This window comes from Humulus lupulus, chromosome 9 (assembly GCF_963169125.1).
Source record: "Humulus lupulus chromosome 9, drHumLupu1.1, whole genome shotgun sequence".
Lineage (NCBI taxonomy): Eukaryota > Viridiplantae > Streptophyta > Magnoliopsida > Rosales > Cannabaceae > Humulus > Humulus lupulus.
The window spans coordinates 179,102,392-179,115,712 of NC_084801.1; positions in this window are offsets into that span (position 1 = coordinate 179,102,392).

A 13,321-nucleotide genomic window follows, 5' to 3' on the forward strand; every position below is an offset into this window, starting at 1 on the left:
AGGGGACGCATAACTGACCAAATAATATCCCACGATTCTAGGGGATTTACAGTAATAAATGAGGATTACATCTCGTATTTACAACCCTTATAGATATTCAAGGTGGTTATCATGTATCTCGAGCTCGGGACCCCTGATCCGAGGTCATCCCTGAAGATGAATGCGTCTCCGGAGCTACCTTTCGAGATCATGAACACTCCGAGGTCATCCTATTCGAGGTCGTCTATGTCCTGCAGGCTCGATATTTAATCCTGGAGCATACTTCCAACCTTATGAGTCCACTTGTTTGCGAATCCAATTTTCGAGGTCATATTTAACATAGCTCGAAATCTGGGTATAACAAACATTTTTAAATTCCTAACTTCCAAAATATTATGCATCAAGTTTTTGTTTAATTTTTCTAATAAATTATGATTTTATATAGGGTAAATATCATTTTAGACCATGTGTTATGCAAAATTTACCGATTAGACCTTCTGTTTTGATAAAAGACATTTCATGTAATGCCCCGAATTCTCCGATGTGTTTTAATGGCGAGATTAGTAGGCCGAGAGGGCCATACTTGTTTAATTATGCTATTAAATGATTATGTGCATGTTTATGTGAATTATATCATAATATAATGTTATATTCATGCATGTGGGTCCACATTTGTTAATTGAACTGTTTTGGCAATTTGGCCCATTTAGGGCATAATTGTGTATTTGGGTGCAAATTGTGAATTATGAATGAGATTCCATCATTATGGAGATATATTCGAGCTAGTTGACATGAGACAGTCATATATAATGGATTAGCAGTTTTGGCATAATGGGGTCAAATTTTGGGTAATAGGAATATTTATTTTATGATAAATTGAGAGTATTTGAGATCAGGAGGGAATTTCAAAGGTTTTGCCTATAATGTCCTCGGGGGTGTTTTCGAGGTCCAAAGCACTAGGTTTTATTTGAGGTTACTTAAGCATGAAGTAGCTTATCAGATAGAACGTACGTTAGAAAACCTCTCGTTCTCCTTCGTTGGTTCATTTTTGCCATCCGAAGCATTTTCGAAGAAATCTCGAGTTCTAGGAGTCAGAATCGAGCGAGGATCGAGGCATAGCGATCCTAGGAAAGATTAGAAGCTTCTTAACTGAAGGATTTGACGGAAAACAACCCAATCGAAGGTGACCGCTAAAGGACTTAAATTCAGATCGTTCTCAAGGGTCATTCTTTTACTCATTCTAGCTCGAATCTGAGGTAAGAAAACAGTGTAAGAAACTGCACCCCCAAATGAGACATGCATGGTTATGTTTTGATGCATGTTGGATGGTTAAATGTGGACATTGATAGCATATTGAATGCTTAGCAAGATTGCTCATTTGCATAAATATATCTTTAGGGCATGCCATGAATATTGACTATGAAACTGTCCAGAGCTTGAGTCTCTGTGTTTGTGCATACTCATTATTATGCTAGCAACTGTTAAGTAAGCGTGATGAATGCCCATGTTTATATATTTGACATATGATATATGCCTGGTAGCATTGCTTACTTATGAATGGCACTGACTCATTAGTCAGGGCATTGACTCATAAGTCAAGGATGGTTTTAGCATGTTTAATGCAAGCCAACAAAGATTAGATCTAATCGACATCTGCATTGAATGACTCAAATGATCATTAATGCCGGAACGACCTCAAGTTCAATGAATATTAATAAGCGCTTGTCTAGCCCAAGGCTATAAATCTAGAGCCAGAGCCGGAAAGGCTAAGGTGACCCACATGTCACATGGCTAGGAGGGTATGGGACCTCCAGAGCGTGGCTCATTAGTCACCTATCCAGAGCATGGCTCATTAGTCACCTATCCAGAGCGTGGCTCATTAGTCACCTATCCAGAGCGTGGTTCATTAGTCACCTAACCAGAGCGTGACTCATCAGTCATCTGTCCAAAGTGTGTGGCTCATTAGTCACCTATCCAAGGTGTGACTCATTCGTCACCTGTTCATCTGATGGCTAGAGACTTACCCAACAATCACTCATCAGTTTAGAGCTAAAAGCTCTGGGTGATGTAATTACATGATCTGATATTGTTCACATGCAATATTGTGTTTTCTTGTTGGGCTTTGTCTCATGGGTGCTATGTGGTGCAGGTAAAGGGAAAGAAAAGCTCACCCAGCCTTGAGTGGAGAGCTGAGGCGACGCTGTGTACATATGCGGCCGCTTGACCACAACGGCCAAGGAGTTCTCAGAGGAACTAGGGGGTTTACCCTAACTTTTGTCGCTTAGGTCGGCGAGTTGTAAATTTTAAATAGTAATGGCCATTTTGAGATGTAAATAACTTGTAAATGTTCTGGTGGGCCCATGAACAGTTTTTAATAAAATATATCCTTTCATTTTTATTGATTTTCACCTTAACCTATTAATGACATTAGAAGCACGCTTTTAACCAAAGGACTCGGGCAACGAGTCAAATTTCTGGTTCACCGATCTCCGTCGCGTGTCCCGGGGCAGCCGGGGTGTGACAACCCTATTAGCAAAATCCATTAATCACAAGACTTTTAGTACGATTCTAACAGCATAATCCAACAGAAATCCATCTTAAAAACTCATTAAAACTCCACTTTGATTTCTGAAACGCAACAACTAAAGAACTCAAAAACCAGTCATGCAAACTTAGATTTTAACCTCTAAATTATGAATTGAAGCTTAACTTCTTGGTTGAACCACTTCCTTAACAGATTCCTGAGCTAAAATCCAAGCTTCTCAGCTTTAATTCAATCCTTAAACATCAAAACCATAAACACCCTTAATACTTAGCCAAAGCTCAAAATTCTAACGCTCAAGAATATGATTCAGCCCTTACCTTAATCTTAGTTGAGTTTCCTTAGCTGAGTACTAGATTAAACCTTCAAGATTCCAGCCCAAACCACTGAATTCCCAGCTGATTTCCCTTGAATCCCAGTGGTTTTTCTTGAGGGAGAGAAGAGAAGGAAGAGAAGAGCAAAATATGTCGGTTTGTGTTTTATTCTACTAGTTTCTCTTTTGTTTAGTTTACCCTTGGTTAATTAAGTCAATCCCGAGGCTCGGGGTGCCGGAAACGTCCCGAGGGCAAAACGGTAAATTTCCCCAATATTCCCGCCTAAGCTTCCTAACCTCAAATATATCTCCATATATTTATTTCCATAACCCGATAACCCAAATAATCATCTAATACCCGAATTACCCCTTGACTTGCCCCAAGTCAAGTATTAAGCCCCGTTGTGACTTCCCGCTAACTAGCTCCCTAGGATCGCCTCAAGTTCACTACAACAAAAAAGGCCATTTGCGTCAGTTTATAACTGCCACAATTGATTTTTTGCGTCAGTTTGATATGTGACGCAATTGCCCATGACGCAAACCAGAGTGTCATTTGCGTCAGTGAGGCACTGCCACAAATGTTAAAAATGAGTATTTTTTGCGTCAGTTGGGCACTGTCACATAAAGTATTAACCAGGGACATTGCAAATGTTTATGCCAATTTCCCTGGCCTATTTTGATAAAAAAAAAAATCAGCACCTGAAACAAAAAAACAGCAGCAGAAACAGAAAAACAACAGTATAATTTTTTTTAAACATTTATCTAGAGTTAACATTTGTGATCAAAACTATAAAAGTAATTCAGATATCAAAGTTAATATATGTACTCTTGTGTGTTCTAAATTTCTAAGTATTAAACCTACTTAAACTAAAATTTCCTCACCAACTTGCTCAAATTACTAAATCTTACAAAAAATTGGGCAGCATTTCTCTTATTTCTATCATATTTGCCAAAATTTAAATAAAACTATATTCATCACATAAATACAACAAATCAAGTAATCAATCAAACATGCACAATTACAACCTTATATCACCGCAGCACACAGTCCCAGATCCTATCTCCATTATTTTATAATTCGTACATTCTACTAAGTTCAATATCTGAATTATACATTAAGGTTTAAAATATTACCTCTAATATAAAATCCTCCAAAAGCTTGATCTCACCAAAAAAGTTGTCAACAAAATGCCTACTCAAATATAACAATAAACAAAAAAATAATAAAAAAGTTAACAAAATATAAAGAAAAATATATTAAAGCTATATTGTAACTAAATAAACAATAACGTGCTTAAAGAAAGCAAATAATTTATTATATGTACTCATTTATATACTTAAACCCGAAATAAAGTTTTTTTTTAAAAAAAAAGTTAACAAATCACATAAAGAAAAATTGACTATAAATATCCTAACTAAATCAATAATAAAATATAACTTAAAAAAACAAACAATTTTAATATATACATATTTAACCAATTAAACCCAAAATTTAAAAATAAATTTAAAAAGTTAACAAAATATAAACAAAAATTTACTAATAATAATCAAACTAAACAATTAATAAAATGAAAGTTATACAAAATATATCCGTTAATATATATATACACTCATTTATATAAGTAAATTCGAAATTAAATTAAATTTTAAAAAAAAGTTAATAAAAATAAAATAAATTATAATAAAAAAATTCTAAAAAAATAAAATATTAAAATGCAAAGTTTAAACCTAAAACAATTACATAATCATCAATATAAAACTATCCAAAAATTAAAAAATCCGAAATTATGTCAATTTATAAAAAAAAAATCACAAAAATTAATAAAATTGCACTTACTTGTGGGAATTGAGCAATGTGGGTTCTTGATGTAGAAAACCCCAAAAAACCAAGAAAGTTTATTGGTTTTCAAACTACAATCTTCAAAAATACAAAATCTATACAAAAAATTAAAAAAAAAACTATATATAAGTTACATAAACATATATAAATCACTATTTTTACATTAAAATTGAAAAAAAATTGATAAAAACGTACCTAGGTGAGCAAATGTGGAAGGAGGCGCCGCTGGTTTCTCTGGTTTTTCAAGCATTTTCGTTTCTGAACATTAGGTAAATGGGTTTGTACACGGGACGATGAGGGTTTATTTAGGTTATTCGAGCAGTTTGCATCAGTGCCCCACTGACGGTAACGGCCGTTTGCGTCAGTGGGGCACTGACGCAAACGCTCCATAGTGAAACGTGCATTTTACTTAGGCGTTTGCGTCAGTGCCCCACTGACGCAAACGGGCCATTACCGTCAGTGCCCCACTGACGCTGTTAACGGCCCGTTTGTGTCAGTGGGGCACTGACGCAAACGACCCCATTAAACAGCGTCAGTGTATGTTATGACGCAATTGCCCCATCATTTGTGACAGTGCCTAACTGTCACAAATGCTAATTTTTGGTCAACAGCGTCAGTCAACTGCGTTGACTGACGCGTTTGACTGACACAATTGCCCTTTTTTGTAGTAGTGGTTGCACGCTGTAGATCTACCCACATAATAATGTGGTTCTCACAGATATAACATTTAACCACATTTACATTCATATAATCATACAAGCATGCTTATCATATAATCATGCATTAAATCAATAAACTCACACATAAACCAATTATGCCCTCCCGGCACACTAATCAGGGCCCTTAAGCCATAACAGCAATTTTGGGTCATTACATGCTCACTTAAACGGTCACGTGTATCCTACGTGCTTATTAATTCTGCCACGTCATCAGGTAAATTTTTTTTGGGTAAACAAATATATACAACTCTACAGTGAAAGATACAAATAAATAGAAAAAGATGTAGAGTAAAAGAAGTAAATAAAAATTACAACTCTAAGCATAACAATACAAATAAACTTGTGAAAAGAAGTAGGAATAGAGGAAATAAAATAAGAACAAGAATAATGAAAACAACTCTCTAACTCACACAATTAACCAAAGTGAAGAGCATTGGGTATCACCAACTTAAACAAGGTTCAAGACCTTTGCCCCAAAGCTTATTTCGCCTGTCTCAAGCACTAAGAGACCTCACAAGAAATAACTCTCTGAAATTATCAAGCCTATGGTGAATTTTCTAGACAAGGGCTATAATGGATAGAAAATTGTGTGTATTGCAAGTGAGCATTATGCTCCTATTTATAAAGTTTTGAGAAACCCTTTGAATTTCAAATTCTACCAACCCCCTTGGTTGTTAAAAATGTTTAATTAGATGTTTATGGAATTAAAATGAAGATTTGAGAGTTACTTGGGATGTTAGAAACATTCAAATACTAAAAAGAGAAAATTGGAATTCGGTTGTCAGCATGCCTAGCCGCGGCTAGGAACATCAATGGATGCGACCACTGGTCATTGTCTCCCAGGCTGCGACCTAGGTTGTTAGTGGTCGCGACCATTTTCAGCCTCCCAAAATTTTCCCATTTTTTCCAAAACGCTTCAGACTCCTTTCCACTTGATTTTGTAACCTCCATACACATAATACGAGTTAAAATCATATCTCAAACAGCCATATCACATTATGGCTTTGTGAAATTCAAACTCAAATGTGTAACTATCAATCTACACATTATTGGGTAATATTCAAGGAGGTGACATGTAACTATTGGTGCAATCCAATATCAGATCCTACACATTTGAATTTAATAAGTATTATATATAATGTATCGCTAACCAACCATGGGATACCAGCTCATGTAGTGTGGACACCTTAAGGTACCAAATAGCAACACTCATATTATATCGAGGAGATCTCAATAAATATATTAAAGATATTTTGTTTCTTTAAGATATCATATAAATATTAACCTTTATTTATTATTTCATTAATTAGTAGAATTATTAATTTAACTTCGTATTTAAGGATATAGCTCCTCGGTATTTTAACTTTTTATTTTTTCATAATTTGAATGGTAGGAAGTTATATTTATACTCCATTTGAGCGAAAAAAGGAAATAAGTGTGTGAACTTACGAATTCGTTGGAACGAATAAAATTTGGAAAGAGCCAGACCATCCGTCCAGAAGAAGGTTAGCTTGAAGTTTGGAGGATGGTTCGGCATATCCTCGAAGATCTTCTTCTCCTTCGGGTAGCTCAACAGATAAGTCGTCTCCTCCTCGAGCTTGAGAGGGATTGCTTTTCAAGCAAAAGATATAGAGGATCTCTCTTGGTGAAGGTCCTTCCCACTTCAACTTGTGGAATAGTGACCTCAGGGCTGAAAGGACCCTGCATGAATTGGTCTGGAGTTGGAAGGGCGCGAGCCCAAAAAAATCAAGAAAATCCTTGAAAAAGGATTTTAGGGGCAATAGAGCCCCTGCCTTCATATGCTCGCGACTCCAGATCACGAGCTTAATTTTATTGTCGGGTCGATCATCACCCAGGACGTAGCTGCTCCGCTCATTTGGAGTAGCAGCTCCGCACCTCAGCGAGCTGGACAGTCCCAAGCCGTGGCGAGCGAGGATGTCAGATATTTGTCTTGTTGAAGTCACCGAGCTCCAGTAATGCTTGGCCTCGAAGAATTCCTCCCTAGAGGTATGAATGGCAGCAGCTTGCGAGGTAGATGGACAGTTTGAAGGGTCCTTCATCAAGGAAAAGGAAAGTACACCAAGCTCGAAAGCAACGGTGACTTTAAGTTTGGGATCGAGGGGGATAAATCTGAGCTCGGGGTCTGGATCTGGATAAATCTCGACCCAAATTTTCCTCCTTTTTCTTTCCCCGACGTCGTCGATCTGACATTGGAAATGGGCTCAAATATCTTCTTGCTCGCACCTCACTTTGTACTCGCGAATCAGCCGCTAGTTTCGAGTGAAGGGATTTTGGACTTGGAGTTGTTGGAAAGTAAGGGATTGCAAACACTGACCCCCACCATCTCTCAGAATTCTGCGACATCTAGAAAGAAAGAAAAGGGTGAGGGCCAAGCATACAAAAAAAAAAAAAGATTTTAAGTGACTCGAGCTCGAAGGCTCGAGATCACGGAGTAAGCTCAATCGAGGCAGCAGTCTCGAAAGGACGAGTCAAATTCGAGGAAGAACCCCGAACTATTGTAAGGTTCGGGCTTCGAGCGTGTATTCGACGCGAGGGAAGGAAAGTGTGGGTTCATTTTAAGAATCCTTGATTTTCAGTGGAAAAGTTGACGGTTACTCAAAAAGGTGATAATTTTGGGAATCGTGCAATTTAAAACCCTAATTTAGTACCCCATTTCTTGGTTACACGATACATCATCCGTAGTCTAAAAAGATAACCTATATCTGCGTTTTTTGCACTAAATCTGGGTTTAAAACCCACGATTTCAAAGATTTTTTGGGTCCAAAGTTTATGTAATATCATCTAAACTACATTGCTAAAGAAACAAGCTATTGAATACGTTCATAAGGAAAGGAAGTACGTAAAAGTGCATGGAAAAATAAAGAATAAGAAATAGAACTTACACACAAATGTCTGCGGGTACAAAGAAATCGCCGACTGGAGTGTTGGTAGCAGGGAGGACCTCACTGAATCGAATATATTGGAAGTAGATTGTTTATGTGGTTTGGAAAACATGCAAGAATAGAATAGAATTTAAGTTCTAATTTTTCTTCTTTTTTCTCTGAAAACTCAAGACGCAAAAATGAAACGAAGAAGATGATACAGGCATATTTATAGGCCCCATGGAATGTCAAAGGTCGAAATGATTTGGACCATTGGTCGGATTCGGTATCTGATCAAACGGTCGGGTATAGACGTGGTGATGGCGGCATAAAGTTGGCAGGCGAATAGACGGGGTTATGGTGAAAAAGTACTTGAGTACTCTAATTGAGCAACCCATGATTGACGCGTGCCCACACTCGAGTATATTAAGTGGCTCAGTTTTCGAAAGGGACAGTTCAAAAGTTTCTTTCTCATAGTATTCAAACTGATACTTTTGAGGGGGAAAAATGTTACACCTAGATTTCGAGAATGGAAATCTTGATCTCGAAACTCAGTATCGTTGTTATATTATTTTATAATATAATATAATATTATATTATTTTATAATATAATGTTTTAGATTAAATAAATGTGACATAGAGTGTCACATATTGTAACATATAATAGAGAGTTACATTATTTGGATATATGTGAAATATCCAAACATGTAACATATTTGGTGTTACAAATTCATCACAAATTTGTAACTCCTAAATATCACCCATTATTGTGTAGATTTGTTGTTACATAATATTGAGATGAATTTCTTAAAGCCATATGAGAAATAGCTGATAGAGATGTGATTTTAACTCCCATATTGTGTGTAGAGTCCAAGAACTTTACTTAGCTAATTATTTAGTAGTATTATAGTATGTATAGTATTATCTTTGTTACTGTGGATTTTTGGTTTAGACCGAGAATTATTTGGACACTCATAGTAGTACTTGTAGATTTTCTAAGTTTAACCTATAGTTTAAGAATATTAATTTTAACCTAAGGTTGATTAATATGACTAATATTAAGGATTATATTTATTGTACTATAAGGTTTAGATATCAACCAATAGGATTTTAAGCACATGTTATGAATGGTGATTAAGGATTTAGTATTTTTGAGGATTAAATTTAATAAGGAGTAAAGTTTGAATGTTATAGGGTCAGTCAGCAGCTTTGAATACGTTGAGGGCTTAGTCAAGGCTGTTTACTCCATTCAAACTTAGCTAAAATTGTGTAATTTCGTGTTTAAATATTCAGCGTGTGCCGATATATCGCAGCTATAGGGGGCGATATGTCGCAGCACGTAGATACGGAAAACACGAAACGATGCACGGTCGCCTCGGGCATACTGGCCCAGGCGATATATCGCCTACAGGGGGCGATATATCGCCTCCTTCAGCATATGTTCAAACATTTTTGAATTCTTTTCCTTTCAGCCATTCAAACTCCTTCATAAGTCCAGCATCTTTTGAACGAGTCTTCAGCCTTTGCTGAACGATTATTCAAATTATTTTCACCTAAAAAGCCATTATTTTTATTCAAGTAAAATCAAGATACTTTCATTCCCAAACTCTATAAATAGGACCTAGTACCCAGCCATTATTCACCTTTTGCTCTAAGTTCAGAAGCTACAAGTGCTAGGAGAGTGTGAGAGTTAAACACTTGGGTGGGAAAGTCATAAGCTTAATCATCTTTAGCTTATCAAACACTTTGGGAAGTAAGGTTCTTTAGTATTTCGGTTGTGGTTAGATTGGTCTTGCAAGTCTTTGAGGTAAACCCGAAACTCTATTTCATTTGTTTCATGTTATTTTCTTTCTCAAAGCCTTCTACTCAGTCCCCTAACCTCATTCTTATTTTGGTTAGGGAATCCAAGTTCTTAAGCACATAAGTTTCGGTAAGCATATTTCTCAATGGTTTAGTCTTCCTATTCATTTTCATTTCTTCTTCTTCATAAGACTCACTCTTTCTCATATGGTTTTAGGAGTGTTCCAAAAGTCCCAACTCAGTCCATCATATCCCGGTAACTTTGGTAAGGAAAATAGGATAGAATCTATATGTTTATTGCTTATGTTATCTTATGTGTTATGTTATGAAATATGATACATTATGAATATGTTATGAATGTGTATGTTTGTAGGCTTGGGCTTATGCCCTATTTGACTAACAAGACCCCAAAAAGATTATGGGCATATGCCTACTTAGCTAGTAGGACCCCACTAATCTCATGGGCATAAGCTTGTTTAGTCTATGGGACCCCAAGTAATAATGACCATTATAATAAGTGTATGTATTAAGTGTTATGATATGTCTTTACGTTTATTATGAAATTTATGTTTATGACTATGTGTTAGATTTTCCTTGCTGGGCATTAGGCTCATTCCTTTCTGTTTTATGTGCAGGAAAATAGCTTTAGAGGCGGTAAGATTCGTGACGCTTAGAGGATGTGTATCGATGGTGAATGGAGTCAAGGGGCCGAGTGTTATTCGATTCAAGGATGTAGTCTCATTTTATCTTTTATGGTTTTATATGTATTTTCCGCATTTCTTATGTAATTCTTTTCATTTAAATCATGTTTTGTTTTTAAAGACAATGGGATCCCATATCCTTCTTAGTATTTATTTGTAAGTAACTCTTATTTTATAAGTTACTCAATAAAATTATGGTATTTTCGTAAAAATGTAAGTTTATGTATAGTTTCGTTAATGGTCCAAAAAGTCTAGATTAGTGGGTCATTACATTGTGTATGGAAGTTACAAAGTCAAGTGGGAATAAATTGGAACGTTTTGGAAAAAACTGAAAAAATAGGTGCTGAAACTGACTGAGGGCCGCGGCGCTTGGTAGCAAGCGACGCGGCCCTAGTGCCTGACAGCCTCTTCCAACTTTGGTTTTTATCCAATTTTTAACGTTTCCAAAAGCCAAGTAACTCCCAAATCTCTATTTTAATTCCATAAAACATCCAATTAATCATAGGTAATAGCCATGGGGGTTGGTGGAATTTGAAATTCAAAGGGTGTCTCTAAACTCTATAAATAGGAGCCTAATGCTCACTTGTAAGACACACTATTTCTATCCACTAGAGCACTTGGCTAGAAACACCTTGAGGCTTGATTATTCCAGAAAGCATTTCCAATATCTGAGAGAGATCCCTTAGTGCTTGAGTTAGGGGGAAATAAGCTTTTGGACAAAGGTTTTAAACCTTTTTCAAGTTGGTGATCCCCAATCCTCTTCACTTAGGTTGTGTAAGTGAGAGTTTGATTGTGTTTCTGTTCTTATTTTTATTCTATTGCTTTTCTTCTTATTCTCTTGTTCTATTTACTTGTATATTTTGTTTAAGAGTTGTAATCTTTTCATTTGGTCTAAACACTTTATTTTACTTGTAATCTTTTGCTTAGAGTTGTATTCTCACTATTCTCTTCTTCATCACCATCTTCTTCCTTTCTTTAGTTTATTTGTATTTTCAGTTATAGAGTTGTAACCTTATTTAATCAATCTATATTTACTTGTAATATTATTGCATAGAGTTGTAATATTATAATCATTTCCATTGAGGCAAAAAAATATTTTCCTAACAATCGTAAGGTGTAAGCTCGAAATAAGTATAGTTATCATGTGATCCACAATTCGGAGACAGTTTCACTGTAAATGACAACCCCGCGAGCTCGAGAATTATGTAGCCTCAAAGGTGCTCTGAGCTTATAAGTTAGGCTCGCAACTTACAGTAGCAATGGTTCAACACTTGGTATAAAATTCTTGATTCATTTCCTGCCCTCAGACAAGATGGTTCGAGCTCGAGAGCTGTAAGCTCGAAGAGGATGGCTCCGTTAATGGTTACTTGTTGGGAGCATAGGCGAACCAAGGTGACGAGCTCGTAATAGGCAAATGGTCTCGAAGGCACATGGATCTAGTGTCTAAGCTCATTAGTTATGTGTGAATGCATTTGTTGTTATAAATTCCTAATGTTTAAGGGATCTGATGTAATATTGTTATTAAATCCCACATTTTATGGGATATTACCGCATACATAGTAACTAATGCATTTAATGGCATTATTTTATTTGATTTATAGAATATCTTCCCGAAATATGTGGGAAGCAATTCAGAAAAACCCCTCAATAAATAGAGTGGGATAATTCACTTGAATGGGACCGAAATATTGAGATTTGGAGAGAAAACTCTGGAAAATTGCTTCCTGAAAGCTTCCAGGGAATTCCAAAGAGTTAATAATATAGACTCGTGGACTAGGCAGATTTTAACTGCTGAACCACGTAAAAGAACCTGTCTACATTTTTCATTTCCTCTGGTATATTTTTGTTTAATTGCTCTTCTTTTCTAAGTTGACGAAAATCAGCGTCAACAGGGTCTGGTCAGGAACAGACAGGAACAGAAATGAAGTAATCGCTGGAAAAGTTCGTCGAAAAATTGGACATAAGAAGCTCTCTCTTTTACTCTGAATGAATAGAATGTGTAAAGCTGGAAATGAAATTGTCGAGGTATTTATAAGGAAAAAACCTACTGTTTGATCCAACGGTTCAGAATGGGGATCTCAAGACTATCCCCATCCAACGATCCTAGATAACGCAAAGGCTTTAATTATCCCAATCGAGCATCAGATCGTGGATTCGCCAATCCACGCCCACCTCATCCAACGGTCTACATTAAAAATTTCAAGGCTATCCCCATCCAACAATCCCATATGGTGTAGAGGCATTAAACAGCCCACTCAAGTACCTTATCAACTTCGCTTGTGCAGACGGGACGCGTTGGAAATTATGCTGACACCCATCAGTCATTATGACAATCAAAAGATTCTTTTCAGATCTATGGGGCACAAATGGTACAGACGCACCAATTACTGGAAGATGCATGTGTACAACAAGGTGAATTCAAAAGGACAGGGATCACCCAAGTGGCCCCCAAGTAAATGAGCCCATCTCCTAGGAAACAAACCGAGATATTTGGATTTGGTCCGAGAGAATGAGGCAAGACTCTACCATGCAAAATCTCTCAAGT